The 25,849-nt window shown below is 47.0% G+C and overlaps 1 pseudogene; it reads right to left on the bottom strand.

Annotated features, from left to right (window-relative positions):
- LOC121560392 overlaps positions 1–25,503 on the bottom strand; it is a 61,230-nt pseudogene extending 35,727 nt beyond the window's left edge.
- Between the last annotated feature and the right edge of the window lie 346 nt (positions 25,504–25,849).

Raw genomic sequence — 25,849 nt, 5'->3', positions numbered from 1 at the left:
TTTGAGGTTGTGGACAGGTGTCTTTTATACTGATAACAAGTTCAAACAGGTGCTATTAATACAGGTAACGAGTGGAGGACAGAGGAGCCTCTTAAAGAAGAAGTTACAGGTCTGTGAGAGCCAGAACTCTTGCTTGTTTGTAGGTGACCAAATACATATTTTCCACCATCATTTGCAAATAAATTCATTAAAAATCCTACAATGTGATTTTTCTGGATTTGTTTTTCTCATTTTGTCTGTCATAGTTGACGTGTACCTATGATGAAAATTACAGGCCTCTCTCATCTTTTTAAGTGGGAGAACTTGCACAATTGGTGGCTGACTAAATACTTTTTCCCCCCACTGTATGTGTAAAGGTGTCCCATGCCTCTTCCCTGGAAGGGGTAAAATCGACGAGGTGGGCGGGTGTGCTTGGTCCAGGTGCCTCCCCAAAAGGCTGTTGGTGATCATTATACAAACTACAAACAAGTTCAAACAGGTGCTATTAATACAGGTAACGAGTGGAGGACAGAGGAGCCTCTTAAAGAAGAAGTTACAGGTCTGTGAGAGCCAGAAATCTTGCTTGTTTGTAGGTGACCAAATACATATTTTCCACCATCATTTGCAAATAAATTCATTAAAAATCCTACAATGTGATTTTCTGGATTTGTTTTCTCATTTGTCTGTCATAGTTGACGTGTACCTATGATGAAAATTACAGGCCTCTCTCATCTTTTTTAAGTGGGAGAACTTGCACAATTGGTGGCTGACTAAATACTTTTTCCCCCACTGTATGTGTAAAGGTGTCCCATGCCTCTTCCCTGGAAGGGGGTAAAATCGACGAGTGGGCGGGTGTGCTTGGTCCAGGTGCCTCCCCAAAAAGGCTGTTGGTGATCATTATACAAACTACAAACAAGTTCAAACAGGTGCTATTAATACAGGTAACGAGTGGAGGACAGAGGAGCCTCTTAAAGAAGAAGTTACAGGTCTGTGAGAGCCAGAAATCTTGCTTGTTTGTAGGTGACCAAATACATATTTTCCACCATCATTTGCAAATAAATTCATTAAAAAATCCTACAATGTGATTTTCTGGATTTGTTTTTCTCATTTTGTCTGTCATAGTTGACGTGTACCTATGATGAAAATTACAGGCCTCTCTCATCTTTTTAAGTGGGAGAACTTGCACAATTGGTGGCTGACTAAATACTTTTTTTCCCCCACTGTATGTGTAAAGGTGTCCCATGCCTCTTCCCTGGAAGGGGTAAAATCGACGAGGTGGGCGGGTGTGCTTGGTCCAGGTGCCTCCCCAAAAGGCTGTTGGTGATCATTATACAAACTACAAACAAGTTCAAACAGGTGCTATTAATACAGGTAACGAGTGGAGGACAGAGGAGCCTCTTAAAGAAGAGTTACAGGTCTGTGAGAGCCAGAAATCTTGCTTGTTTGTAGGTGACCAAATACATATTTTCCACCATCATTTGCAAATAAATTCATTAAAAATCCTACAATGTGATTTTCTGGATTTGTTTTTTCTCATTTTGTCTGTCATAGTTGACGTGTACCTATGATGAAAATTACAGGCCTCTCTCATCTTTTTAAGTGGGGAGAACTTGCACAATTGGTGGCTGACTAAATACTTTTTTTCCCCCACTGTATGTGTAAAGGTGTCCCATGCCTCTTCCCTGGAAGGGGTAAAATCGACAGGTGGGCGGGTGTGCTTGGTCCAGGTGCCTCCCCAAAAGGCTGTTGGTGATCATTATACAAACTACAAACAAGTTCAAACAGGTGCTATTAATACAGGTAACGAGTGGAGGACAGAGGAGCCTCTTAAAGAAGAAGTTACAGGTCTGTGAGAGCCAGAAATCTTGCTTGTTTGTAGGTGACCAAATACATATTTTCCACCATCATTTGCAAATAAATTCATTAAAAATCCTACAATGTGATTTTCTGGATTTGTTTTTCTCATTTGTCTGTCATAGTTGACGTGTACCTATGATGAAAATTACAGGCCTCTCTCATCTTTTAAGTGGGAGAACTTGCACAATTGGTGGCTGACTAAATACTTTTTTCCCCCCACTGTATGTGTAAAGGTGTCCCATGCCTCTTCCCTGGAAGGGTAAAATCGACGAGGTGGGGGCGGGTGTGCTTGGTCCAGGTAGCCTCCCCAAAAGGCTGTTGGTGATCATTATACAAACTGCCTATTGATAAGAGGACAGCTGACCTCCAATGGAGGATAATACAAGGAGCCATAGCCACCAACATATATCTAGTACACCTGGATCCTACTGTTGGGGAGGGGTGTCCATTCTATGCTGAGTCTGAAACTCCTGGCACATCTGTTTTTACAGTGTCCCAGGTTGGTCGGGATGATTGACCTGATCACTAATTGGTTCTCCAACGTTGGGAGAGGTTTTCTCTTCCCAACTGTATATATTTGGGCCAAAGTACAGGTTTAGTCAAAACGGTGTAGTTGTGTTGCTTAATTTTGTGTTAGGGGCAGCAAAATTAGCGATATGGAAGACCCGAAAGAACAGTATTCGGGGACAGGGGTCTGTGGATGTGGTGGGAATGCTGGAGGGAATGTTGGCAGCGAGACTAAGGGTTGAGTTTGCCTATTATAAACTTGTCAACAATATTGATCTGTTTATGAGTATATGGGGTATTCAGAGGCTGTTGTGTTTAGTTACTGTGGAGGAGGAATTGGAGTTGTGTTTTTAATTGATGTGTAACTATGGTTTTATATGAGTATTTATTGTGTGGTGGGCTCCCAGATCCAATAAAGATTATTTAAATCTCTCTCTCTCTCTCTCTCTCTCTCTCTCTCTCTCTCTCTCTCTCTCTCTCTCTCTCTCTCTCTCTCTCTCGCTCTCTCGCTCTCTCTCTCTCTCGCTCTCTCTCTCTCTCTCGCTCTGTGTGTGTGGTGACAAAGAAGAGTAAAGTTAAGTGGTCCTCTGTACCTCAGCTGGTAGAGCACGGCGCTTGTAATGCCAAGGTAGTGGGTTCGATCCCCGGGTCCACCCATACACACAAAAAAAAATGTATGCACGCATGACTGTAAGTCGCTTTGGATAAAAGCGTCTGCTAAATGGCATATTATATTATTATAAGGCCTCAACATCTTGCTGAATTTATCTGAACTAACATCTATCTCAATTTCTGCCACCGTCCATTTCGAAAGTGCTGAACGAATAGGAACTTGCTTATACTTAGAGCTAAGTGTGATAATGATTTAAGAACAAACATTATGAATTTACTGTACATAAATGTAATAATGTTTGTGTATAGTTAAAAAGTCAAAACTCATGTCGGCATTCGTTATTATTGAAGAATAATGTGTTTTTTATCGAGTTACACAATATCAGCTATGGTTTTGAAAAAAGCAGTAAATTAGGCTGAATGAACTGTTTTGCTGCCAAACGAGGCTCCGCTGATAGCCGGGTGAAACGGTGGTAAGGATTCACTCGATGGTGCTGAAAGGAAAGTTCAGCTGTTGGGACAGCATTTTGTAGGTCCTAACAGTTTGTGGGCACTGTTTGTAACCATTATAATGCATTTAATGTATTGTTTAGTGTTGTGTGTCACGCCCTGACTCAGGGGACGCTTATATGTTGAGTCAGGGTGTGTATATTCCTTGTTGTGCTTTTCTATGTTGTCGATATATTATGTGTAGATCAATGTTGGCGGTGTGGTTCCCAATCAGAGGCAGCTGTAGCTCGTTGTCTCTGATTGGGGTCCATACTTAAGCAGCCTATTGGCACAGTCTAGTTGTGGGATCTTGTTCCTTGTAAGGTATGTTGTGTGTTCTACCTTGGACTTCACGTTTCATTTCCTGTGTTGTTTATTACTTTAATAAACATGTACGCATATCACGCTGCGCCTTGGTCTGACCCATCATTCAACGAACGTGACAGAAGATCCCACCAAACGAGGACCAAGCAGCGTGCCCAGGAGCAGCAGACACCCTGGACACAGGTAGTGGAGCAGAGATCATGGACTTGGGAGGAGATAAGAGAGGATCTGGCCAAGCATATGGAGGCCCTGAAAGGGATGAGGGAGATGGAGGTGAGATTAGCCGAGTAAGCGGACCCTGGGCAAAGGAGGAAGCCCAGGCAGGAGAGGTGAAACGGAGACCCGAGAGGCAACCCCCAATAAAAAATTTGTGGGGGCACACGGTGTGGACGACGAGGCAGCAGGAGGCCGTTAAAGGGCGGATCTGCAGGTGAGGAGGCCACCATGTTACGGGGGCTATTGTTTCAGAGGGAGCAGGAGTTATTCGGTCAGAGGGAGGCGCTACAGTAGGCTAAAAGGGAGAAGGAAAGTGTAGAGGCACGGCGAGAGGAGCTGGTTAGGCAGCAGAAGGAGCGGGGGTTAATAAAGGAACCCAGTCCTGCTCCTCGCACCAAGCAAGTGGTGCGTGTCGCCAGTCCGATCCGGCCCGTTCCTGCTCCCCGCACCAAGCCAGTGGTGCGTGTTCCCAGTACGGCCCGGCCCGTTCCTGCACCTCGCACCAAGCCTCTGGTGCACGTCGCCAGCCCGGGCCGGCCTGTTCCTGCTCCTCGCACCAAGCCAGTGGTGCGCGCCGCCAGCCCGGCCCGGCCTGTTCCTGCTCCTCGCACCAAGCCAGTGGTGCACGTCGCCAGCCAGGCCCGGCCTGTTCCTGCTCCTCGCACCAAGCCAGTGGTGCGCGTCGCCAGCCCGGCCCGTTCCTGCTCCTCGCACCAAGCCAGTGGTGCGCGTCGCCAGCCCGGCCCGGCCTGTTTCTGCTCCTCGCACCAAGCCAGTGGTGCGCGTCGCCAGCCCGGCCCGGCCTGTTCCTGCTCCTCGCACCAAGCCAGTGGTGCGCATCGCCAGCCCGGCCCGGCCTGTTCCTGCTCCTCGCACCAAGCCAGTGGTGCGCGTCGCCAGCCCGGCCCGGCCTGTTCCTGCTCCTCGCACCAAGCCAGTGGTGCGCGTCGCCAGCCCGGTCCGGCCTGTTCCTGCTCCTTGCACCAAGCCAGTGGTGCGCATCGCCAGCCCGGCCCGGCCTGTTCCTGCTCCTCGCACCAAGCCAGTGGTGTGCGTCGCCAGTCCGGCCCGGCCTGTTCCTGCTCCTCGCACTAAGCCAGTGGTGTGCGTCGCCAGTCCGGCACGGCCCGTGCCCATTCCACCGGTGCCTGGTCCGGCACCGGTCAGCTGCTCCACTCCGGAGCCAGAGCAGTCCGCTCCACCGGTGCCTGATCCAGTGCCGGTCAGCTGTTCCACTCCGGAGCCAGAGCAGTCCGCTCCACCGGTGCCTGATCCAGCTCCGGTCAGCTGCTTCACTCCGGAGCCAGAGCAGTCCGCTCCACCGGTGCCTGATCCAGCTCCGGTCAGCTGCGCCACTCCGGAGCCAGAGCAGTCCGCTCCACCGGGGTCCAGTCCAGCTCCGGTCAGCGGCACCACTCCGAACCCAGAGCAGTCCGCTCCACCGGTGCCTGATCCAGCTTCGGTCAGCGGCTCCACTCCGGAGCCAGAGCTGTCCGCTCCACCGGTGCCTAGTCCAGCTCCGGTCAGCGGCTCCAGTCTAGACCATGATGTCAGCCCCTCTCCAGGTTCGGGGTCTCCCACACCAGGGTCCAGACAGGGCCTGGCGTATTGTGGGAGGAAGGAGAGGGGAAGCAGCGCGCCGAGGTCCAGACCAGACCAGGGGCGCAACAGGGAGGCGGAGAGTGAGAGGTCGTCACGCCCCGAGCCGGATCCGCCTCCGAGGCGGAATACCCACCCGGCCCCTACCCTGTTATGTTTATGTTGTGCGGTCAGAGTCCGCACCTTTGGGGGGGGGGTACTCTCACGCCCTGAATCAGGGGACGCTTATATGTTGAGTCAGGGTGTGTATATTCCTTGTTGTGCTTTTCTATGTTGTCGATCTATTATGTGTAGATCTCTGTTGGCCGGTGTGGTTCCCAATCAGAGGCAGCTGTAGGTCCATGTCTCTGATTGGGGCCCATACTTAAGCAGCCTATTGGCACAGTCTAGTTGTGGGATCTTGTTCCTTGTAAGTTATGTTGTGTGTTCTACCTTGGACTTCACGTTTCGTTTCCTTTGTTGTTTTGTCGTGTTGTTTATTACTTTAATAAATATATCACGCTGCGCCTTGGTCTGACCCGTCATTCAACGCAACGTGACATTGTGTTGTATAATGGCTTTGCTGGCATGCATATTATAAAATGTGTTGAGTTTGCCCCACCAGGATTTACGGTTGCCTTCGGAAAGTATTCAGACCGCTTTACTTTTTCCACATTTTGTTACGTTACAGCCTTATTCTTACATTTATTAAATCGTTTTTCCCCCTCTTCAATCTACACACAATACCCGATAATGTTTTGAAGCAAAAACAGGTTTTAAAAAACGAAATATTACATTTACATAAGTATTCAGACCCTACTCAGTACTTTGTTGAAGCACATTTGGCAGTGATTACAGCATCGATTCTTCTTGGGTATAACGCTACAAGCTTGGCACACCTGTATTTAGGAGTTACTCCCATTTTCTCTGCAGATCCTCTCCAAGCTCTGTCAGGTTGGATGTGGTTGCGTTGCTGCACAGCTATTTTCAGGTCTCTCCAGAGATGTTAGATCGAGTTCAAGTCCGGGCTCTGGCTGGACCACTCAAGGACATTCAGACTTGTCCCGAAGCCACTCCTGCATTTTCTTGGCTGTGTGCTTAGGGTCGTTGTCCTGTTGGAAGGCAAACTCCAAGCGGGCTGTCATGTGCCTTTACTGAGGAGTGACTTCCGTCTGGCCTGATTGGTGGAGTGCTGCAGAGATGGTTGTCCTTCTGGAAGGTTCTCCCATCTCCACAGAGGAACTCTAGAGCTCTGTCAGAGTGACCATCGGGTTCTTGGTCACCTCCCTGTGTCACGACTTCCGCCGAGGCTGCCTCCCCTCCTTGTTCGGGCAGGTTTCGGCGTTCGGCGTCACCGGCTTACTAGCTACTGCCGATCCATTTATCATCACTCCATTTGTCTTGTCTGCAATCACACACACCTGGTCCTTATTCCCTCATTAGTCATTGTATAAGTGTTCCCTCTGCTTCCTTGTCTGTGTGAGTGATTGTTATTTGTGGAGGTTAGTGAAGCTCGGTGGAGCTTGTGTATTTTTGTATCGACGGGAGATTTCCTGTGTGCTTTGTATTTTCCAGTGCGCCTGTTTAGTGCCCTGGAGTGTGTGTGACGCATTTCTGCGTAAACCGTATTTTGGCAGATTAAAGCCTGTGTTTCTGTGGATTTACCCTCCTGCGCCTGACTCCTTCCACACCACCTCATCACACCCTGACCAAGGCCCTTCTCCCCTGATTGCTCAGTTTGGCTGGGCAACCAGCTCTAGGAAGAGTCTTGGTGGTTCCAAACTTCTTCCATTTAAGAATGATGGAGGCCACTGTGTTCTTGGGGATCTTCAATGCTGCAGACATTTTTGGTACCCTTCCCCAGATCTGTGCCTCAACACAATCCTGTTTCAGAGCTCTACGGACAATTCCTTCGACCTCATGGCTTGGTATTTGCTCTGACATGCACTGTCAACTGTGGGTCCTTATATAGACAGGTATGTGCCTTTCCAAATCATGTCCAATCAATTGAATTTACCACAGGTGGACTCCAATCAAGTTGTAGAAACATCTCAAGGATAATCAATGGAAACAGGATGTATCTGAGATACATTTCGAGACTCATAGCAAAGGGTCTGACTACTTCTGTAAATAAGGTATTTCTGTTTTTTATTTTTAGTAAATAAGCAAAACATTCTAAAAACCTGTTTTTGCTTTGTCATTATGGGGTATTGTATGTAGATTGCTCGGGATTGTTTTTTACAATCCATTTTAGAATAAGGCTGTAACGTAACAAATGTGGAAAAAGTCAAGGGCTCTGAATACTTTTCGAAGGCACTGTACATGCTAAATTCGCCACTGGACACTTTAATCAAATCAGTAGGCCTATAGCAATATGTATCATGACATTAGCTTTTATAACTTAACATATTTTGCAACAGAATGAGTCTCTCTCTCCACTACCTATTGTTCAAGCAGTGAGGATTCAACATAATATATCTGCAGATAATCGCCAAAAAGCAGTAATAGCATGCCAGTATGCAAATGAGGTAGCCAAACTGGACGAGCTCTGTTCGAGACTATCCTATCAACGGGACCGGAAGAACTGTAATATCCTATGTTTCTCGGAGTCGTGGCTGAACAAGGACATGGATAATATACATTTAGCTGGTTTTTCTATGCATCTTCAAGACCGCAAGGCAGCGTCAAGTAAGGTTGGGGGGAAGGGGTGTGTCTCTTTGTTAACAACAGCGGCTGCGCAATTTCTAATATTAAGGAAGTCTCGAGGTTCTGCTCGCCTGAGTTAAAATATCTCATGATAAGCTGTAGACCATACTATTTACCAAGAGAGTAGCTGTCTATTTGCCACCACAAACCGATGCTGGCACTAAGACCGCACTGAACGAGCTGAATAGGGCCATAAGCAAACAAGAAAATGCTCATCAAGAGGCTGTGTTCCTAATGACCGGTGATTTTAATGCAGGGAAACTAAAATATGTTTTACCTAATTTCTACCAGCATGTCACCTGTGCAACTAGAGGAGACACAACTCTAAATCACCTTTACTCCACACACAGAAATGCATACAAAGCTCTCCTCACCCTCCATTTACCAGTGACGTGCTCAATACGGAAGTGGTCCGATGAAGTGGATGCTAAGCTACAGGACTGTTTCGCTAGCACAGACTGGAATATGTTCCGGGATTCATCCGATGGCATTAGTCACCAGATTCATTAACAAGTGCATCGACGACATCGTCCCCACAGTGACTGTACGTACGTACATATCCCAACCAGAAGCCATGGATTACAGGCAACATCTGCACTGAACTAAGGGCTAGAACTGCCGCTTTCAAGGAGTGGGACACTAATCTGCTACGACCTCCGACAAGCCATCAAACAGGCAAAGCGTCATTACATGACTAAGATCGAATCCTACTACACCGGCTCTGACGCTCGTCAGATGTGGCAGGACTTGCAAACTATCACGGATTACAAAGGGAAACCCAGCCGCGAGCTGCCCAGTAACAAATGCCTACCAGACGAGCTAAATGCCTTCTATGCTCGCTTCCAGGCAGGCAACACTGAAAAATGCATGAGAGCACCAGCTGTTCCAGACGACTGTGTGATCACGCTCTCCGTAGTCGATGTGAGTAAGACCTTACAACAGGTTAACATTCCTAAGGCAGCAGGGCCAGATGGATTACCAGGACGCATACTCAGAGCATGTGCTGACCAGCTGGCAAGTGTCTTCACTGACATTTTCAACCTCTCCCTGACCCAGTCTGTAATACCTACATGTTTCAAGCAGACCACCATAGTCTCTGTGCCCAAGAGCGCCAAGGTAACCTGTCTAAATGACTATCGCCCCATAGCACTCACATCTGTAGCCATGAAATGCTTTGAAGGTCTGGTCATGGCTCACATCAACACCATCATCCCAGACACATTGGACCCAACAGATCCACAGATAACGCAATCTCTATTGCACTCCACACTGCCCTTTCCCACATGGACAAAAGGAACACCTCTGTGAGAATGCTGTTCATTGACTACAGCTCAGCATTCAACACCATAGTGCCCTCCAAACTCATCACTAAAGGACCCTGGGATTAAACACCTCCCTTTGCAATTGGATATAACAGGAACAGGATCCCATCTGTCTACCAATACTTCCCCATACCTTTTCCTGTTTGCCAGAAAATGGCTGCTGGCTAAGGATGCTGCTGGGACATTTGCAGCGTTTACTTTTTTCTTTACTTTAATTGCTGTTTAACCTGGCTTTGGAATTTAGTGATTTTACCTGCGTCTTGGTTTTGTCTTCGCCCAAACTTTGACTGCAGTGAACAAAAATAGCACAGGTACAGAGAGGCGGGACAGAGAGCAGACTAACAAACCAGTAGTGTTTCACTCGCTTTGTGACTGACAGGCACCTGTCCTATCAATAGATCACTAGAAGATGCATATCGTTCATTCTAGCGGGAGAAGACTATACAGACGTTTCTGACTAGCTAATTCAAACTTGTAAATGAAAAGAAGCCTAGTTAGTTGGAAAAAGTAGCCAGCTGACAATGAGTCTGTTATCGTCTGTTTAGCTGACAGCTGGCTCTTATGGAAAACAATGACTAAGCCCAGTGTTTTGGCCAAACTCACAGGTGGTATTGTCTGTCCACTAAACAGCAGAGAAGCACTCAAAATTCAACATGATATCCATAATATATGCAACTGGATTCATTTCTAAATTGATTTATTTTCAAATGTGCTATGTCCATGAAAGTATGGCAATAATTTATATTAATCTTCAGTGCCATGCTATCGCAAGCTGCAATACTTGAAATTCGTTTTGGATTACAGTAAGCACTCTAACGTCTATTCGATATGTTATGGTGGTTTTGGTAAGACCATTTAGCACTTCACTGTGAGGTAAACTGTTTCCAGTTGAAAGAAACACACACACAACTAATATACTGGGTACAACTTATATGGAAGATGATGAGGAATAGGAAGGTTGTAGTGACCTTGCTTGCCCCAGGCAGGAGGTGGAGCTTGACGTATGGATCGGCCAGTCCGTTGGAGTCCATGGCCTTTAGTCCCTATGGAGACACACACAGGCATGGTTACAGACGCACGCACACACACATGCAAACACACACACACACACATACGCTGACACACACAGTGAGAGACACACACACATAAACACACACCGACACAGACACACACAGACCACACTTGGTCAAGGTTTAGCTATCATACACATGTCATACAGTCATACACCACAGGCTGTAAGCCAGACAAGGTCAGGGCATGACAAAGAACATTATGTCCTTTGGTGTTCAACTCTACTCTTGTTTTGTCTATTGTGTCGCATGCCATTCTACTCAAATCGTTCTCATTCTCGTCCATCATTTCTCAAGCTAGTCTGTTTATATGTAGGTGTGCCTACACTATCAATGCTTTCCATTGGGTTGGGGTGCTTATCTGGGTATAAACATAGTGTCACGATCGTCGGAAGGAGCGGACCAATACGCAGCGCGTGGAGTGAACATGATGACTTTATTTATAAAGCAACCACGTAAAAACAACAAAAGACGATAGTGAAGTCCTAACGTAACAATACACTGAACTTGGAACAATAACCCACAAAACAAAGGTGAAAACTGACAGTTTAAATATGGCTCCCAATCAGAGATAACGAGCCGACAGCTGACACTCGTTACCTCCGATTGGGAGTCATTGACTACAACATACAACACCTAGAAAAACAACCCACAGACCTGCAAACATAGAAATACACCCGACAGAACTACCAACATAGAAAAACACCCAAATCCCCAACAAAACAACATACACTCTAGCTCACATACAAAAGTCCTAGAGCCAGAGTGTCACAGTACTCCCTCAAAGGTGCGCACTCCGGGCGCACCAGCATACGCTCTAGGGGAGGGTCTGGGTGGGCGTCTGTCCACGGTGGTGGCTCTGGCCCCGGTCGTGATCCCCACCCCACCACAGTCACAAACTGCTTAGTAGGCAGTACCGGACTAAGGGACAGCACCTGACTAAGGGGCAGCACCGGACTAAGTGGCAGCACCGGACTAAGGGGCAGCACCGACCAAGGGGCAGCACCGGAGCTAAGGGGCAGCACCTGACTAAAGGGCAGCACCGGACTGAGGGCAGATCCTGGCTGGCTGGCTCAGGCGGATCCTGGCTGGACGGCTCTGGCGGATCCTGGCTGGCGGAAGGCTCTGGCTGATCCTGTCTGGCAGAAGGCTCTGGCTGATCCTGTCTGGCAGAAGGCTCTGGCTGATCCTGTCTGGCAGAAGGCTCTGGCTGATCCTGTCTGGCAGAAGGCTCTGGCTGATCCTGTCTGGCAGAAGGCTCTGGCTGATCCTGTCTGGCAGAAGGCTCTGGCTGATCCTGTCTGAGCGGAAGGCTCTGGCTGATCCTGTCTGGCGGAAGGCTCTGGCTGATCCTGTCTGGCAGAAGGCTCTGGCTGATCCTGTCTGGCGGAAGGCTCTGACGGCGTTGGGCAGACGGGCAGTTCAGACGGCGTTGGGCAGACGGACAGTTCAGGCCCCGTTGGGCAGATGGGCAGTTCAGACGGCGTTGGGCAGATGGACAGTTCAGACGGCGTTGGGCAGACGGACAGTTCAGGCCCGTTGGGCAGACGGCAGACTCTGGCCGTCTGAGGCGCATCGTAGGCCTGGTGCGTGGTGCCGGAACAGGAGGATACCGGGCTGAGGACACGCATCTCAGGGCTAGTGCGGAGAGAAGCAACAGGGCTTGCTGGACCCTGGGAACGCACATGACGCCTAGTGCGAGGAGCCGAACAGGGCATGCTGGACCCTGGGGACTCCATAACGCCTAGTGCGGGGAGCCGGAACAGGGCATGCTGGACCCTGGGGACTCCCATAACGCCTAGTGCGGGAGCCGGAACAGGGCATGCTGGACCCTGGGGACTCACCTCACGCCTAGTGCGGAGAGCAGGAACAGGCCGGGCGGGGCTGGCGGCGCGCACCGTATCCCTGGTGCGAGTGGCCGGAACAGGCCGGGCCGGGCTGGCGAAGCGCACCCTATCCCTGGTGCGTGGAGTAGGAACAGGCCGGGCTGGGCTGGCGACGCGCACCGTATCCCTGTGCAGTGGCCGGAACAGGCCGGGCCGGGTTGGCGAGGCGCACCGTATCCCTGGTGCGAGGAGTAGGAACAGGCCGGGCTGGGCTGGCGACGCGCACCGTATCCTGGTGCGAGTGGCCGGAACAGGCCGGGCCGGGTTAAGCGAGGCGCACCGTATCCCTGGTGCGAGGAGTAGGAACAGGCCGGGCTGGGCTGGCGACGCGCACCGTATCCTGGTGCGAGTGGCCGGAACAGGCCGGGCCGGGTTGGCGGCGCACCGTATCCCTGGTGCGGGGTAGGAACAGGCCGGGCTGGGCTGGCGACGCGCACCGTACACTTAGTGCGAGGACCGGAACAGGCCGTACCGCACGGGGAACACACACTACTGGCTGCACCACGGGACTAGGGAACGGGCCGGACCGAACTGGTTACACACCCCAGTACCTCACGCCGTGCCTCAACACTTTCCTTCCCTGCTTTACCCAGTTGCCCCCTTCGACCTGGTAGCCCACTGAATCCGTCCTTCTCTGCCTCCGTCAGCCCCCTTAACCTGGCAGCCCTCTGACTCTGCCTTGTGGCAGCCTCCTGCTGCTCCGTCGCCCAAGCCATGTGCCCCCCCAAAAATTTCTTGGGGTTGCCTCTCGTCCTTCCGACGATGATGGCCCTGCTGATGCCGTTGCTCCTCTCGCCGCCGCCTCTCCACCGTCTGTTCCATGGTCGGCGATCCATACCGTCTAGGATCTCCCTCCCAAGTCCAGGACCCTTTACCTTCCACCAGTTCCTTCCATGTCCAGACCCTTTGTTCCTGGACGCGCTGTTGGTTCCTTTATGGTGGGTTATTCTGTCACGATCGTCGGAAGGAGCGGACCAATACGCAGCGCGTGGAGTGAACATGATGACTTTATTTATAAAGCAACCACGTAAAAACAACAAAAGACGATAGTGAAGTCCTAACGTAACAATACACTGAACTTGGAACAATAACCCACAAAACAAAGGTGAAAACTGACAGTTTAAATATGGCTCCCAATCAGAGATAACGAGCCGACAGCTGACACTCGCTACCTCCGATTGGGAGTCATTGACTACAACATACAACACCTAGAAAAACAACCCACAGACCTGCAAACATAGAAATACACCCGACAGAACTACCAACATAGAAAAACACCCAAATCCCCAACAAAACAACATACACTCTAGCTCACATACAAAAGTCCTAGAGCCAGAGTGTCACACATAGTCAATCGCCTTCTAATAAAGGACAAATGATAGCAACTCCCAGAAATGACCTAGTAGGAAGGCACAGAATTATGTCTGAATCCCAAATAGCACCATATTCGCTATGTAGTGCACTACTTTTGACAAGGACCCATATGGCGCTGGTCAAAAGTAGTGCACTTTATAGGGAATGGGGTAACATTTGGGATGCATATTTAGTCTGTGAATATTATTGAATGGGTGCATTTCAGCTTCACATCTACCATAGTACCCATAAGGGGTGTACAGTGAGGGAAAAAAGTATTTGATCCCTGCTGATTTTGTACGTTTGCCCACTGACAAAGACATGATCTGTCTATCATTTTAATGGTACGTTTATTTGAACAGTGAGAGACAGAATAACAATAAAACAATCCAGAAAACGCATGTCAAAAAATGTTATAAATTGATTTGCATTTTAATGAGGGAAATAAGTATTTGACCCTCTGCAAAACATGACTTGGTGGCAAAACCCTTGTTGGCAATCACAGAGGTCAGACGTTTCTTGTAGTTAGCCACCAGGTTTGCACACATCTCAGGAGGGATTTTGTTCCACTCCTCTTTGCAGATCTTCTCCAAGTCATTAAGATTTCGAGGCTGACGTTTGGCAACTCGAACCTTCAGCTCCCTCCACAGATTTTCTATGGGATTAAGGTCTGGAGACTGGCTAGGCCACTCCAGGACCTTAATGTGCTTCTTCTTGAGCCACTCCTTTGTTGCCTTGGCCGTGTGTTTTGGTCATTGTCATGCTGGAATACCCATCCACAACCCATTTTCAATGCCCTGGCTGAGGGAAGGAGGTTCTCACACAAGATTTGACAGTACATGGCCCTGTCCATCGTCCCTTTGATGCGGTGATGTTGTCCTGTCCCCTTAGCAGAAAAAACCCCCAAAGCATAATGTTTCCACATCCATGTTTGACGGTGGGGATGGTGTTCTTGGGGTCATAGGCAGCATTCCTCCTCCTCCAAACACGGCGAGTTGAGTTGATGCCAAAGACCTCGATTTTGGTCTCATCTGACCACAACACTTTCACCCAGTTCTCCTCTGAATCATTCAGATGTTCATTGGCAAACTTCAGACAGCCCTGTATATGTGCTTCTTGAGCAGGGGGGACCTTGCGGGCGCTGCAGGATTTCAGTCCTTCACGGCGTAGTGTGTTACCAATTGTTTTCTTGGTGACTATGGTCCCAGCTGCCTTGAGATCATTGACAAGATCCTCCCGTGTAATTCTGGGCTGATTCCTCACCGTTCACATGATCATTGCAACTCCACGAGGTGAGATCTTGCATGGAGCCCCAGGCCGAGGGAGATTGACAGTTATTTTGTGTTTCTTCCATTTGCGAATAATGGCACCAACTGTTGTCACCTTCTCACCAAGCTGCTTGGCGATGGTCTTGTAACCCATTCCAGCCTTGTGTAGGTCTACAATCTTGTCCCTGACATCCTTGGAGAGCTCTTTGGTCTTGGCCATGGTGGAGAGTTTGGAATCTGATTGATTGATTGCTTCTGTGGACAGGTGTCTTTTATACAGGTAACAAGCTGAGATTAGGAGCACTCCCTTTAAGAGTGTGCTCCTAATCTCAGCTCGTTACCTGTATAAAAGACACCTGGGAGCCAGAAATCTTTCTGATTGAGAGGGGGTCAAATACTTATTTCCCTCATTAAAATGCAAATCAATTTATAACATTTTTGACATGCGCTTTTCTGGATTTTTTTGTTGTTATTCTGTCTCTCACTGTTCAAATAAACCTACCATTAAAATTATAGACTGATCATTTCTTTGTCAGTGGGTAAACGTACAAAATCAGCAGGGGATCAAATACTTTTTTCCCTCACTGTATATTGTATGTTTGCCTGGTGTGGGCTGAATGTGAAATCTATCTTTCTAGCCCAGATCGCATCAATACTTAACTCTGCCTCATTGTCAAGATATAAACCTTGGTTCTCTCTCACTGAATAGAGTTCACAGGTTTTCTAGGCAAGCGCCATTGTCTTCATGACTTGGCTCGATGTGCTGGGTTAGAGCTAAGCCTGGAAAAAGTATGTTGAGTGGCTTTCGATGCTGCAATGCTAACCTAAGGCTTGCAGTGGATTGGATAGCGCTTAAGCTAATTGCACTTTGATTATTGGCGCTTTGTGTGGAGGAGACGTGGCTTAGCTTAGGCTTCTGGGGTGTAAGTGGAGTCTTGTTTTCAACCTTAGCCCTTGACGGAGGTTAGAATAGTCTGTATAGGGTTGAGTTTCTTACCTTGGCCTTGTGGATTGTACAGTGTAGACAGTTGTTCTCGTGATCGAAGAGCAGGGTAAATTCCAGGGTGCCCAGGTAAGCTGTAAAACAAAACAGTCGATACAGACAATCCATTATTGGCGGTGAATATAGCCTGATTAAAAGTGTGTATAAATGAATGCAAATAAACACATATGCATGTACAGATGGCCACACAGATGCATACACTAAACATAAACACCAACACACACACACACACCTTCCACCCCCCAACCTCCAAAAACACAAACACCTGTAACTCCAGCCTCCTGCACAATTCTGAAATCTGGATACGCCAATGCTTATATTCCTGACAGTCTCTTAAAAACATGCCCTGTTTTTATTACTCGCTGAGTGGAAAGAAAAGAAGCTTGAGGACTGAATCACATTACTCCGACACAGCAAAATAAATCACACAGAGTGTGTGTGTGTGTGTGTGTGTGTGAGCCCCTCTGTCGGAGAAACTCGGAGCGAGCGACAACAAACGCGAGACAATGACGGGGTTGAAGACGCTCACTCACAATTACTTCCCTTAAACACATGCAGTGCCAGCTGACACTGAGAAATGTACCCAGAAACTGGTTTTGACACAAACAAACGGCGACTTCGAGAGTCGGTATTAAACCGCGAGAATGTTGAGGCCCGTGTTTGTTTTCGATGATTAACTAGGATACACATTTATTTACATAAATCGCCGCAAGGACCCCATCGAGTTCATGTGCGTAGACATGCACGAACATACACAATTTGACAGCTGTACACACATGGACTGTGATGCACATACTCGTACACGCACATCCTCAGAGACAAACTCGAAGACAACATACACACTCAGAGGCAAACAGAGAAACAGACATGCATGAAAACATGAATTCACAACTGGAACATCATTAACTAGCCTAATTTTAACACCCACAGTTAAACCCATAGTGACATTCAGAAAGACAAAAAAAAAACACAAGCCACACTGTCTATAGCCTTACACACTTTGACCATTGGATGTACAGAATTGTCAAAATGATTGTAATAAAACATACAGTGCCTTCAGAAAGTATTCACACCCCTTGACTTTTTCCACATTTTGTGGTGTTATAGCCTTGATTTTTAATTTATTAAATTTAGATTATTGTCACTGGCCTACACACAATACACCATAATATCAAAGTGGAATTATATTTTTTGACATTTTTACAAACTATTTAAAAATGAAAAGCTGAAATGTCTTGAGTCAAAAAGTATTCAATCCCTTTGTTATGGCAAGCCTAAATAAGTTCAGGAGTAAAAATTTGCATAACAAGTCACATAATAAGTGCAATTATAGTGTTTAACATGATTTTTGAATGACTACATCATCTCTGTACCCCACAAATACAATTATCTGTAAGGTCCCTCAGTCGAGCAGTGAACCACACCTGGGTCACACCTCACACCAACCCTTACAGAAAACCGAGCCAATATGGACCCAGCTGAGGCAGCACAGTATCGGAGCACATTGGTAACACAGGGAGCTATGCTGAACCAACACGACCGCAGCCTGCAGCAGATCACAGAGAATCTCCGCCAGCTGACAATCGCCGTGCAGAGCCGGGTGAACACCCGACCAGCCCCTGCAGCCGGGCGGAGTGGAAGCCGCGACAGCGGCGTCGTCAGTCTCGCCTCCGACATTACGGAAACCCCGCCTACCACCTCCGGAGAAGTATGACTGGACGTCCCAGAGGGCTGCAGGGAATTCCTCACCCAGTGTTCCCAGGTATTCAGCCTACAACCCTCCTCCATCCCGACGGAGCAGGGCCGGGTGGCCTACATCCTCACTCTGTTGACGGGTCAGGACCATTCCCTGGGCTACCGCGGAGTGGGAGAGCCACACTCTGGCGTGCTCCGACTCCTACCAATTCACCCGGGAGCTATGCAAGGTGTTTGACACCTCTCGGGTATCGGGAGGGGTGCTAGTGAGCTGGAACCGAAACCCCAACTCCAGAGACTCCCAGACTTTTCTCCCCGTCAGGGTTCAGTGGGCCCGCACTGCGCGTCAGGCGCATGCACTGGTGGATTCTGGGGCCGCGGGAAACCTAATGGATGCGGGGTTGGCCCAAGGGTGGAGTGTTCCTTTACTCTCCCTCTCTGAGACGGTTCCGGTCATGGGCCTGGACGGCCGGCCGTTGGGGTCGGGCTTCATCACTCGGATGGCGGGGGCGCTATTGGAGGATATCCAGTTTTTTATTGTGGACTCTCCGGAGTGTCCCCTCATCCTTGGGGAACCCCCAGCGACTGGCGTGGCGGAGAACGCCCAAAACACCCTTCTCTGCTCGTCCACCGCCTGTCCCCTTCCAGTGCCAATATGGGTACCAACCCCCCTATTCCCCGAGCAAGAGGAGGAGGCGGCAGTCCTTTCGGTCCAGGCCCACAAAGTATGATCCTCCGACAACCTTAGGCACCACCTCACTCACAGTCTGGACTAATCAGTATCCTATTGGTGTCACCTGTGTCTACCTGTTCACCTGTGTATTTATGCCCTCACTTCCCTGTGTTCCCTTGCTCAGTTTTCTCTGTTAGTTTCTCTATGTCCAGCAGTACTACTCAGTGTCTGATCGGAGACCTATGTACAGGTACTTGAGAATTGTTCTCCCTGTTTCGTTATTTGTTTCAGTCATAGGTAGTATTTCGTATTTTGGCTGTCAGCCGGTTTTTGGAGACTTATTTGGTCTGCCTTTCTTTTATCGTGATAAGTCCGTTATCTTGTATTCTGGCTTCGGGACCACCAGTAAAGATCCTTGTTTCACCATCTCTGCCTACTGCCTACTGTATATCCTGCACTGCACCTGGGTCACACCTCACACCAACCCTTACAAAACGCAGACATTGAATATCCCTTTGAGCATGTGGAAGTTATTAATTACACTTTGAATGGTGTATCAGTGCACCCAGTCACTACAAAGATACAGGCGTCCTTCATAAATCAGTTGCCGGAGAGGAAGGAAACCGCTCAGGGATTTCACCATGAGGCCAATGGTGACTTTAAAACAGTTAAAGAGTTTAATGGCTGTGATAGGAGAAAAAAAAAACATTTTAGTTACTCCACAATACTAACCTAATAGACAGAGTGAAAAGAAGAAGCCTGTACAGAATAAAAATATTCCAAAACATGCATCCTGTTTGCAACAAGGCACTAAAGAAATACTGCAAAAAATGTGGCAAAGCAATTAACATTTGTCCTGAATAAACACACAAAGTCTTATGTTTGGGGCAATTCCAATACAGCACATTTCTGAGTAACACTCTCCATATTTTCAAGCATAGTGGTGGCTGCATCATGTTATGGATATGCTTATAATCGTTAAGGAATGGGGAGTTTTTCAGGATGAAAAAGAAACGGAATGGAGCTAAGCACAGGCAAAATCCTAGAGGAAACCCTGGTTCAGTCTGCTTTCCACCAGACACTGGGAGGCAAATTCACGTGCAATAACCTAAAACACAAGGCCAAATATACACTGGGGTTGCTTTCCAAGATGATATTGATTGTTCCTGATTGGCGTAGTTACAGTTTTGACTTAAATCGGCATGATAATCTATGCCAAGACTTGAAAATGGCTGTTTAGCATTTTCAACAACCAACTTGACAAAGCTTGAAGAATTTTTAAAATAATAATGTGCAAATATTTTACAATCCAAGTGTGCAAAGCTCTTAGAGACTTATCTATAAAGACATAGCTGTAATAGCTGCCAAACGTGATTCTAACATGTATTGACTCAGGGTTGTGAGTACCTAATGCGTTTCAGCCAATCAGTTGTGTTGTGACAAGGTAGGGGGTATACAGAAGATAGCCCTATTTGGTAAAAGACCAAGTCCATATTATGGCAAGAACAGCTCAAATAAAAATAAAAATAAATAAAAAATAAATAAATAAAAAATAAGTGCACTTATTGGTAGATGGGTAAAAATTAAGAAAAAACAAACAAACAAAAGAAACAAAAAAACACGAGCAATGGACATTAGACCAGTGGAAATGTGTCCTTTGGTCTGGAGTCCAATTTGGAGATTTTTGGTTCCAACCGGCTCGTGTCTTTGTGAGACGCTGTGTTGGTGAACAGATGATCTCCGCATGTGTATTTCCCACCGTAAAGCATGGAGGAGGAGGTGTTATGGTGTGGGGGTGCTTTGCTGGTGACACTGTCTGTGATTTATTTAGAATTCAAGGCACACCAGCATGGCTACCACAGCATTCTGCAGCGATACGCCATCCCATCTGGTTTGGGCTTAGTGGGACTATCATTTGTTTTTCAACAGGACAATGACCCACATACCTCCAGGCTGTGTAAGGGCTATTTTACCAAGAAGGAGAGTGATGCAGTGCTGCATGAGATGACATGGCCTCCACAATCCCCCGACCTCAACCCATTTGAGATGGTTTGGGATGAGTCGGACGGCAGAGTGAAGGAAAAGCAGCGCTCAGCATATGTGGGAACTCCTTCAAGACTGTTGGAAAAGCATTCCATGTTAAGCTGGTTGAGAGAATGCCAAGAGTGTGCAAAGCTGTCATCAAGGCAAAGGGGTGGCTATTTGAAGAATTTGTTTAACACTTCTTTGGTTACTACATGATTCCATATGTGTTATTTCATAGTTGTGATGTTTTCACTATTATTATACAATGTAAAAAATAGTAAAAATAAAGAAACCCCCTTGAATGATGTAGGTGTGTCAAACTTTTGACTGGTACTGTATGTAAATTAGATATTTCTGTATTTCATTTTCAATACATTTGCAAACATTTCAAAATAATGTATTATGTGTTAATGTGTGTTGATGGGTGAGAAAAACAATCTAGTTAATCCATTTTTAATCCATTTTGCTGTAACACAACAAAATGTGGAATAAGTCAAGGGGTATGAATACTTTCTGAAGGCACTGTATATGTTTGATGAGTGTATGCACAAAAAAATAACGTTTTCACAACCATTGTAGCTAGAATACATCCATAAGGTAGTGTGCAATGGTTGTGAATGTGTTGTAAAAAAGACTATGATGAAATTAGCATAATCCAGAGGGTTATTGTCAAATGAGATTTCTCCATTTCTAATCCTTTCTGTTCCGCTTCCTCATATACCCATGAAACGCTGTTCATTTGTTTTTGTGTATTACTCATTCCGTTGAAATGTACTTGGAACAAAACCCAGATTTATGCTAAATTAATTGGACGTTGTTGGAGATGTGAGAAGGAACATTTGGCCCACGTATCATTCTTTAAAACCCTGGCTAATGACGTGTTACCAAGCCATGTTCTTAATTATTGTAAACATTGAGATGAACTGAGGATATGGCAGTTTATTGAGAACGGTTGCGTTGGCCGTAGAATGTTTTGAAAAAGTTGTACATTTCGAAATAGATTCACACACACACACACACACTCACACACTCACATACATACTCACAGACACACAACACACACCAAACTTGACCCGAAGGCCTTCCTTTCCTCATCCTAACCCCTGAACCCTGACCCCCCACTAGGGTTGCACGATATTGGAAATAACTGACATTGCGATATTTTGTTTTTCTGCGATATATATTGCGATATGAAAAAATACAGGATGTATGTATGATCCTCTGGGAAAAATGCAGTTTGCAAACAGCGACTTTTCAGGTGTAAGTCCTCATTAATAAAGTGTACGGTCAGACTTATGTAGGGCTCCGTTGTCCGGCTGGACCACAAGTCCGTTGTTGCTGTATAATATTCCACTTGTGACAGCTCTGTTTCAACTTGTGCCTTGCATTTCTCGAACAACTCTGGGATGGCAACTTGAGAAAAATAGTTGCGTGATGGCATTACATACCGCTTGTCAAGCGACCGGATCATGTTTTAAAACCCTCTTTGGTAACCGTGTTAATTGGTCCCATGTCTTTGGCGACGTGAAATGTTATTGAATCTGTGATTTCTCTCCGTTTGGAACCTTTCTCGTATGGTGTAATACTGGCAAAGTCATCCGAAATAGATTTTTTTCTTTGGAGGGCATTGAGATGCTTTGCACTTGTCATACGAAGATTTGTGGTGCCGCCTTAAATGATCTAACAAATTGGTCGTGTTGCCTCATGTTGTGGCAACAATTGCAAGGCACTCTCAACAAAGTACCTGTTTTTGGTCAACATCATCCTGTCTGTAGCCAAAGTATTTCCATATAATTGACGATGCATTTCTATTTGCAACCAAATTCTCAATTTCGGTCTTTTTTGCCTGTTCCTCGCTCATCATTTCGTCACGCGCAAGCAGAGCCTGCATGTCAACCACGTGCAGCAACGAACTCCGTGTTTAAAATAATAATAATAATAATAAACTGTGTATCCAATAACCCATAAATCGGAGTAAATTATGTTATATCAGACATATATATTGCTAGTATAACATTAAAAAAATATATATATATTGTAGACTGATATATGTTTACCTTACTAAATCGCACGTTCTGCGATGTGACTATTGCGGATGCATACATCGCAATGTCAATGCTGAAACAATATATCGTGCAGCCCTACCCCACCAACCCCCACCCCCACTCACTTTCATCATCATCATCATCTGAATCCACCCCTTCTTGCCTCTCCCCGGTCCACCTCGATGGGTTTCCTCTCCTCCTTATTCTCTCTGTCCGTCTCCCCTCCATTGTTCAATCCAAATCTGGTTCCTTCAGGATCTTCTTCTCTCCCGGGGCGGGGCGGGGTCATGGGATAGTCATGGAAGCGCGGGAAGAAGTCGGAGATCTGCGGGATAGGCATTATGGGCCCGGGACACACGTTGATGGCAAAGTGCTCCTGCATGGAGATCTTGACTGGAGAGGGTGGAGGGAGAGATCTGGGAGCAGAGGAGGTGGCACGAGAAGGTGCGGGGGAGGATGGGGTGGAAGAGGAGGGAGGGATGGAGAGATGGGAGGAGGTGGAAGAGTCGGGTGGGGGGCGAAGTGGGAGTGGGGGCGGAGGAGGTTTCGATACGCTCATGTGCACCGCCGGATGGGACTGTGGGTAGGCGTGTGTGTGTGGGTAGATAGGTAGGTAGGTAGGTAGGTAGGTGTGTGTGTGTGTGTGTGTGTGTGTGTGTGTGTGGCGTGCGTGTGTGTAGTGTAGTGGGGGGTGGAGATGAGATGAAGAGAGAGAAATAGAGAGGGAGATATGAATGAGAGGAGGAAAGGAAGGAAGGGTGGGAGACAGAGCGATAGTATCACTCACTTTATCGAGTATATCTCACTTCCTGGTTCTTTTGCTGTACTTAGTCCCTCCCTCTCCCTCACTCTCTTACTGTACATAATTGGCTTCTTCAAGTACCTGAGCTGATGTAAGCTACTCCCAATATCTCAATAGTCTTTCATGTCAAAATACTGTGCTACTATGTCAGATCTCCGAATATATCTTCATGATTGACAGTGTATCGTTCTACTCTTTTGATCTCTCTCCATTTACTGTTATTTATACCTCTACTGTACACGATAATCCCTGCATCTCTCTCTCTCTCTTTCTCTCTCGCTCCCTCATCTTTCTCTCACTTTCTCTCTACCTCTCTTTCCCTAGATTTGTCTCTCTAGCTCAATCTCTGTAGCTCTCTCTCGCTCTCTCTCTTGCACTCTTTCCACTTCTCTCTCTCTCTCTCTAGATCTCCACCTTGTCCTCAATATTTACATAACAGTGCTTGAAGTCTTATTCTCCAGTCCAGACGATGTCTGTCACCTATTCAACGAACAATCGTCTTCTAAATAAAGATCAATGATAAACTGTAACAGAAATGGTAATCATCCCATTATTAATTGAGGACATTTAATTATAGTACCTCTCCTTTCATTATCCTTTAATACCTCTGTCCTAGTGTAAATTGTAATTGCTGAAAGACTACACTACTGGCTATTGAAATGAGATCACTGTTCTATTCCATACAAAACATTGCTATTAATGTTGTTGTGTACTTAGCCTACATGTGCACACACAGTGTAAAACACAGGCTATGTTTAGACAGGCAGCCCAATTCATACCAAATTAGTGGAAAAAATATCAGAATTGGGCTGCTTGTGTAAACGCAGCCACACACACACACACACTCAAGACACACACTCAAGACCAGTGGAGGCTGCTGAGGAGAGGACAGCTCATAATAATATCTGGAACGAAGCAAATGGAATGGCATCAAACACATGGAAACCATGTGTTTGATGTATTTGTTACCATTCCACTGATACCGCTCCAGTCATTACCACAAGCCCGTCCTCCCCAATATTGGTGCCACCAACCTCCTGTGCTCAAGACATACACACACATAGACACACACACAGACACACACACACAGACACACACACATAGACACAAACACATAGACACACACACATAGACACACACACATAGACACACAAACACAGACACACACACATATACACACACATATATACACACACACATAGACACACACAGAAACATACAAATGAGCAGACACACAGACAGATATCAAACCATTTGTTTTGCCTCAAATTCAGCTAGCACCAGAATACGATCCAGAGTCGTTCATCAATGAAATGAATGGTTAAATAAAAAGCCCACATTTTACCACACAAAAAAACCTCTCTGTCTTTCCTTAGGAAACCCAAACTCGTACGCACAGGCTTAAGCATACCTGTACACTCTCGCATGCACCCACTCTTACATGAATTATGCACACACGCTCTTACTAAAAAAAAACGGTCTTACAGCTTCTTGAGGATACACACGCGACTTACTTGGCATAAACACGCATTTACTCTTCACAAACGTACACAGACAGTCAGACACACACACGCTCTCACCAAGTCAGACTTAAACACAGACATCGCCTAAACTCAAACTGTCTGACTTTCAGCTTCTTAAGCATACACACGCACAGTCATTCATTCACACATGTACACACAGACAAACTCATTCACTCACACATGTACACACAGGCACACTCATTCACTCACACATGTACACACAGACACACTCATTCACTCACACATGTACACACAGGCACACTCATTCACTCACACATGTACACAGGCACACTCATTCACTCACACATGTACACACAGACACACTCATTCACTCACACATGTACCCACAGACACACTCATTCACTCCCACATGTACACACAGACAGAGACAGACAGACAGACAGACAGAGACAGACAGACAGGCATAGACACAGAGACACGTACCCCAGTGACAGTCTTCATCTGTTCCAGCGCTCCATCTTGTCTTCTCACACGTCCTCTGTCTCTTCTCTCACACACTGAGGAGCAAGCGGAGCTGCTTTGACTCGATATATCCTTCCCCTCTCTCTCTCTCCCGCTCTCTCGCTCTCTCTCCTCCCCTGTCCCTCCCGTTCACTCGGTCGTGACGTTTCTAGTTAAATTCTCTCACAGTCGGTTGTGCGTGCACACCATGTATATAGTACTGTCACTCAGTGGCTCTGCAGTGAGGGGATTTAACTAAACAGAGAGAGGGAGGGGGAGAGGGGAGAAGAGGGAGAGAGAGAGGGAGAGCGAAAGGGAGAGCGAGAGGGGAGAGAGAGGGGGAGAGAGAGAGATTGAAATTTAACTTCCCTTTGCTAGCACATTTCAATATGATAATAATCCTTTTTATTAATTTGGGGGGGTGGGAGGGTTATATTTGTCCTGTTACACACAC

This window comes from Coregonus clupeaformis, unplaced genomic scaffold (genome assembly GCF_020615455.1).
Source record: "Coregonus clupeaformis isolate EN_2021a unplaced genomic scaffold, ASM2061545v1 scaf0492, whole genome shotgun sequence".
Taxonomy (NCBI): domain Eukaryota; kingdom Metazoa; phylum Chordata; class Actinopteri; order Salmoniformes; family Salmonidae; genus Coregonus; species Coregonus clupeaformis.
Note: the sequence above shows the minus strand (reverse complement) of the source record. Positions and strands in the feature narration are given on the sequence as shown.